At 37.6% G+C, this 7,500-nt stretch overlaps 1 protein-coding gene across 1 annotated transcript in view; it reads left to right on the forward strand.

Moving 5' to 3' along the window:
* The window catches only part of LOC122342374 (receptor tyrosine-protein kinase erbB-4-like), an 11,221-nt gene that overhangs the window by 1,351 nt on the left and 2,370 nt on the right, over positions 1 to 7,500 (forward strand). The gene's annotated exons all lie outside the window — the stretch shown is intronic.

The raw sequence follows: 7,500 nt of genomic DNA on the forward strand, positions 1-7,500 counted from the left end.
TATATTTATTAAACTTAATAGCTTATTAACACAATATAAAAAAATTGTATTTTAAATTTCTGTATACTGGCTACTACTACTACTACTACTACTACTACTACTACTCACACCACTTTTATTATTATTATTATTATTATGTATTACTACTACTGACTAACAATACAATGCTAAACTTACAAACAATATTATTTTTAATTAGTATTTAAACATCACTTCATATCACCTCTTATTACAGATTTATAAAAGGTATTGTGCACATTATTTTCCCGAATGCGCTGCTGAAATACACAAATAACAGTGAAACACAGCATTTCCAACACAACTAATTACACTGTATCTGTGTGTTCACTTTAGTGCTTTATGCGAGCTTAAGTGAGACATGCTTATTGCCTTATGCCTGCGAAGTCGGCGATCTCTCTCGATCGGCGTATGCGATACTGGCAAAAATTGTGCAGCTGTTTAGTAATTCACCTGGAGCAATAACCTGCGGTGCTAGTGTTCGAATGCTGAAAATTTTGCAGCAGCAATGTAATTTCATTGAAGGAAGGAAGAACATGTAACTGGAGAACTGTTAGGCTGTCAACCACGTCTTTACTGACAACTGCTAACTGCGTGTCTTTTCATTTCAAATTGTGCTCATCTGGCGTGTACTCGCAATGTTTCCGCTCCAGCTCTGACCTTCACCTGTTCTTTAAATAAGCTACGGTGTCTCACAATATCGGCAATGGCAGCTAGTTGATGAGTTTCAACGCCAATGCTGAATCAGGTGTATCTGTGGCGTAAGGTAGTGAGCGTGATGGAAGATGTGAACGGCTGCAGATGCAAACGCCTGAAAACTATGCAACATGAATGAGGAGCAAGGAACATATCTGGTGTCTGTCAATATGTAACGAAAAAACGAGGTTCTGTCTTCCCATTTCAGCTTTCTGCATTCTGCAACGCACACAGCCTGTCGCGATCTATTTTGCTGCTGCTATACGTGTTGTGAATAACAGCAAGCCATTGAAAATCACCCTTGTCCAATTTTCAAGGGTGGCGACTTTCAAATTTTCATTTGTGCACGAAGCAATCGGCGTGAAGAGACTGGTCTGACTGATGTGTCATTTAAGGTATTGGAGATTGAAATATAACATCTATCGCGTGCTGTGATGGTGGTGTGTTCATCATTCAAACTAACAACTGGTGCCATTTTGTGCATTTCTGATATGGCTGAATGGAACCTTGATAATGAGCTAGTTACATTGTAAACGGCAGCGTAAATAGGCCGAGAGTGTTCAGAATAACAAGTAGGCCAGATCAATTCTATTGGCACAATTTCCTTTCGGTCGGCTGGTATCGTTCATTCCAGCTCGCCATCCCGGCTCCGTCATCTCCTTCTATCCGTCGTCTACCGCGCTGCTCATTCCGTCCATCCATACTATGTTCCATCATCCATCCATCTATCCGTCGCTCTACCTTACCTATATCCATCCGTGCAACCATCCAGTTACATCCACGCATCTTCCACTCATCCATCCATCCTCCGCTACCTACCGGCATCTACCTGTCTGCTCATCATCCATCTGCCATCCATCCACACCTAATGTATCTATCATCCATCCATCCATCCTCATCTTCTACATACATCTCATATCCGTCCTTCCATCCAACCACTTACACTCATCATTCCATGCATCGATGCATCTACATACAAGCAGCCTGCACAGCATTCCCATCCATCCACCTCGCACTCCATAATTCCATCCACTCATCCACCCATCATCTTCATCCATTCATCCCTTCTGCCTGCCTATTGTTCCATCCGCATCCACTTATCCAAGTTTAGAACTGGAATTCTTGTGCTGCATCTCTGAATAACATATCTGAGCAGGCGAACAACTCTTTATTTATTTATCCTTTCTTTAAGAGGCTTAGAAAGAACTATGGCACAAAACTAAGGTACTCAACTAATGCAATTTAATGCATTCTCTCGTAAGAAGCACAAGCACAAATGCACTGTGATGGCAGACCCTTCTGTGTATAAATCAGCATCATGTCAACTCTTGTATTCAGCCTCGCTGGACAGCGGCCAGGCAGAAACACGCAGCTACAGGGTGGAGCAAGAAAATTCACACACGCTGTTTGGCTTTGCACTCTCGATACTCTTCAGAATGAAAAGCGCAAGACCAATGTCCCAGTCCACAGAGTACCTTTTTTAGGAAAAAACAGCCATGACATCTCTGTGCACAGCCACGACTTCTGGCTGTGACTAAACTGTGATGCCTGGCAGGCTGTGGACCACCCGGTCGGCAACTAATTATCTGCATCATGGCTCCCCCGACGGCTGCGTCAGGCAGCTCGAGTGAGCCACCCGCCATATTCGGAGGCCATTGGCGCACGAGACAGTGATCTCTCACCACCTCACCACATTTGGCTGTTAAAACTAGATGCGCTGGAAAGCTACTGGCGGGCTGATTCCTTTCTGCTGGATTGGAGAGCTGTCCAGCGTAAATAAACGTCCATCGAGTAACTTTAAGCGTGCAGTACAAATGAATGCACTTTGCTTAAAGGAATAAATCGAAGCTGTCATTTTCCGCAGGTGAATATGTTCTTTATGGTCTTAATACGAAGTCTATAAGATACTTTGGTTTAAAATTCTCGGTGGTATGTGTGAAACAACCTGCTTTACCTTGTTAAAAACGGCTTGTTTTTGTTGCATGTCTCTTTTGAAATAACGTGAGCTCTGCAGAACCCTGCCACTCTTAATGATAGTGGGGCAACGACCCAGCAGCCGCAGAACTTAGAAAGGCCATTTAAAAGGATTCATCTTACACTCACTTGAAAGTGTAGCTGATCAGCAAACGACGGCGCAACATAGAAGCGCTTTAGGCACATCGGAAGGCACATTCCCTTCAAAAGCAAAGGCAAATCCACTGCATCTCGGTGGCTCGAATTTCGAGTAAATGACGACTAGGTTTGTCATTACATCCAGATCTCAATAAACTAAGATTCTCTTGTTCACTCCGGCTCTGGCATCAGCATTGAATGGATTGATGACAGCTCATCTTAGGAGGGTCAATGCTGAAACGCTGAAAATAAACTAACAACTGCGTCAGGGGCCTAACCGCATGGGTGATATACAAACAAGAATTCTGGAAGTAGGCGATTTATGAAAGGGATTTTATTGAATGAAAAAACAAGCACCACAAAAGCAGGTGCATTAAACATGTAAAAGTGAATTTTGCACGTCGACTCGCCTACAAAGCTATTTGGCTGAAGTAATATAATTAAGATCGGGAGTAAACAAAATCTTTGCTTAATATTTCCTTCTCTTTAATTAATTTGATAACTGTTAGATAAGCAAAGGCGTTAATGAGTTTATATATATATATGTATATATGTATATATATACACACACACTGCCAAATAATTATTGGTACAACTAAATCTCTTGGAAACAATAATAAATTTTACGTATATAAATTATATTAATATAGAGACAAAAAAATCAAATGTATTATTACTATAACTGTACTATCAGATTCTGTCAAAGGTATATCTTTTTTTAAATTTATTTTACAGTAGTAACTGCTGCATCACCGTATCAAATGTGAAATGTTACTCTTGATACTACTGCAGACATAATGTATGTATGATTTTTATTTGTAAATTATTAGCAAGTGAATAATCAGAATAATTTAGCTGGTATGTGATGTAAAAATGCTTGCAGGGAGAATTTGTGTATGGACTATTTCTAAGATTATTTCCTGGGTTACAGCCTAAAATTTAAGTCTGTATTGTACCATTAAGAAACACACCTGTCAGCCTGCCAAAAGAATAATTAATAAAAGCTATTAAAGTAAACAAATGACTCACCACGCTGCCAAAATAAACACATCAACACTCAAACACGGCTCTCCACCTATGCAGACATTTAAATATTGTCTAATGGACATGGAAATTATGTTTTCTACATCCTTACAGCAATGTTTTCACCACATTGCGCATTCGCTAAAGCTGGCCCCCATCTTACTACTCCTATTAATGGAGGTCCTAATCAAACAGCAGCATACACATATGCATTAGTTAATGGTAGCTCTTTGCTGAGACGTGTGAAAGTGCTGGATAAATATGAAGACCTTTGCAAAGTCACAATTCATTGAAAAGGTTGGCAAGAAAATGCAAAATATAATGAATCAAGACAATGGCAATAATTACAGCCATACAAGAAGATCATTACTGAGTTCAGCTGAAGTGTTGAACTCCTACAAAACAAAACACATCTCTTGATTAGCTTACACCTTATTTCAACATATACACATAGTAAAGTATAAAAAGCATAATTGCATATTTAAAACCAAGACTTTATATAAAACACTGATTTACATGTACATAAAATGTATATTACACAAAATATATCTTACTGTATTTATGCTTGTATATATATATATATATATATATATACACACACACACACACACACACACACATATATATATATATATATATACACACACACACATATATATATATATATATATATATATATATATATATATATATATATTATTCTATACTTTATATTTCTATGAAAACTTTCATTTATTTTATTTATTTAAAATACATTTTACTGCAATTAATCTTTGTATTTATTTGGCATTTATTATGATAAATAAATACTGTAACAAATGTATTGCCCACTAGATAAAGCATTAAATATAGTTAATAATAACCTGGTGACTGTGTAGTGTTATCTAATAACCATAAGCTCTGGTAATTTGCTTGCATTATTTTCTCAGCACACATTGTATGTGTAGATGGAAATAAGTGCTCAAATGATGAAGATGCTGACACGTGGTGATGTGGGTTAGTCCCTGTGTGCCTTTTAGGTTGGTGAATTGATCGACCGCTTGACTCTCTGTAAATAACAACTCAACAAATTAACTGAGAAGAATATTGACCCATGACCAACTAAAAATGTTATATATTGCTCAATTTGAACTCTATCTGACTGGTCCTGGTCTGACTCATGCCATTCACTGACAGTAAGATTAAAGGATTATCTCAGATTCTGCCACGGAAATTATGTAAAAGCAATAGTTAAACAAATTAATAATTAATATTTAGCGTATTTGTACCGTGTTGTATTACGCCATGGAGGAGTGCTTTGTAAAAATGAATGGATGGATAGCTGCAGGTGTCATCTTTTGGCAAAGCGCGGGAATTCTTTCAGCGTGAGACACATTTGCATTATGTGGATTCTGTGGCTCATTTTTGTGGTGCATTGTAAGGATTGAATGAGTGCATTTGAGTCCCCTCAAATAGCGCTCTAGAGTGTTCTGTGTCAGTTGCTATAGTAAAGCAGCAAAGTGCTATTTAGTGTGTTGTTATATACTAGTGGGATTTTTGTATTAACACATGGGCTTTCAAATCAATTAATCAATGTAATTGTGAAGACTATTTTATCTCATAAGAACACAGGATCCGAGCTTTTATCATTATTTACATACAATAAAAAATATTTTACTTTGTGTTGTAATATTTTCAGTTTACGTATTAATTTCAGTTCCCATTAAAATAATTTTTGTTGTGTGCTTTACTTTTTTTTTTTATTGTTCTTTATTGACAATTGTTGCTGGACACTCCTTTCAGTTAGTTGCCAATGCAATCATTTTGAAGTGTAAGTTTTGATCTGATTTTTAGCTGCATGTTACTCTTCAGCTTTGTTTTCATAAAAAAATATTAGTTTAAAGTTAAAATTTTTGTTGGCTGTTCAGCATGTTCTCAAACTCTCTTCTTGAAGCTACAACGCCTGTAATCATAATGTACAGTGACTAAAGTACATTAAAGATGGCAGCTTCCATAACACAGGAGGTCTTATCGCAACTGACACAGCGTTAATTGATTAATGAGTTCTATCTAGGTGCAGGTTCATCCGTCAAATCTTAATTAACCGACAGCGACTCTAATGCTTTTGTTCCCTTCATAACTTTCAGTGCTAACTTCCAAACGCGGTTTCTACTTCTATATAACTCATCCTCCTTTTAAAATATATACTCAGCGGTCTTCACTAGCTTAATTAAGCATTTCTAAACAATCACCACAAATACTGTCATCCATGGATTCCGTGTTAGACAGAAGATGTTTACTTCTGTAAAGGAAGCCCCTAAATCAAGACCCAGACACGAAGTCAATAACATCGCATCACGTCTCTGTGTTCTACTTAGCTATTTATATATCCACAGCGTCCCTTGCAGATATTTTTATAACATGAGCCCGTAGCAGTTAGATTGACTTTTCTGATGGCTCTGAGCAGGTTTCCTAGATGCTTGTCAGACTTGTTCTACTTCCCTACAGATAGACTCACCACAGCCACTCTCAGCTTGTTCTCAGATGTCTAGAATTCTGTCTGGCAACCGTGACCTCGAGTCCCTGGACAGCCAGAGAAGCGTGAGACGGAGATACGGTGGCGGAAGAGGAAGATTGAGGATGCTGCGTTTAGCTTTCTAGAAGCCCAGACAGATTGCCATGTACCCGGGCTGTGTGATTACTTTGATTTATTTTTGTATTTTCTCAGTGCCTGGAGGGTAATGGTACTTTTAGAATGTGGACATGCACACCTAGCGCTGCCTACCTGTGAAAGCATTTTAAGGCATTATGGGAATGCTTCAAATGCTAAAGCTGTTCCAAATGGTAGGTGTTAGCATGATTATGCTGCTTTGAAATTATGTTTCTCAACTGGAGGTTTGAAACCTGCACAAAAGGAGAACATGAATGCTAAAGCGCAAACTACAACATGCAAATTGTAGGGTTTCCTATGAAATTTCTGCCACATTTTGTACATTGCAAAAAAAAAAAAAAAAACGTCGCTACAAAAATTGTAGCTACATAAAAAAAATTTGTTGAAAGTTAGTCAACTAAATTTGTTTATTTAAAATGTAAGCTAAATTGAATTCATTGCAATCAAAAAATTCATCCTTTTTACTTTAACCCATCGGATGTATAATGACATTTTTATATAAGAATGTCTTGTACTCTTTTTGTAGCTATATGAGTATATATTTGTGTATATTTATATATTTTGTATACTCCTCTGTCAGGCTTTGTGAGAGACAAAGCACATGGTCACTGTCTAGTGGGCTCTGTTTTCAAGCGTGCAACTCATGGAATTCACTCGCTGTTCTTCTGCTGGTGTTTATCAAACAGTGTTGCATTTTGCTGCAAGTGGCCCTTCTGGATCGAGGTGAATTGTTTGTATTCATTGTAAGGCCACATACAGACTGAACTTAGATTTTCCACACACGTGATGGTTTGGTACCTTTGGTATTGCTTTTATATATGAACTGCTTGATACAAACGTTCAGTTAGAGAACCACTGAATTATTCATTTTATAAAGAAGACCATAATATATTACAAAAAACTCAAAACCCATCCATTTGGTGGGCAAAGTAAGGTGAATGTGCTTTATGAATCGTTTTACTAAAGGTTTGTATGTACTGTCCATTTTTAAGGTCATTAGA

The sequence above is a fragment of the Puntigrus tetrazona genome, chromosome 1, assembly GCF_018831695.1.
Source record: "Puntigrus tetrazona isolate hp1 chromosome 1, ASM1883169v1, whole genome shotgun sequence".
Classification (NCBI taxonomy): Eukaryota; Metazoa; Chordata; class Actinopteri; order Cypriniformes; family Cyprinidae; genus Puntigrus; species Puntigrus tetrazona.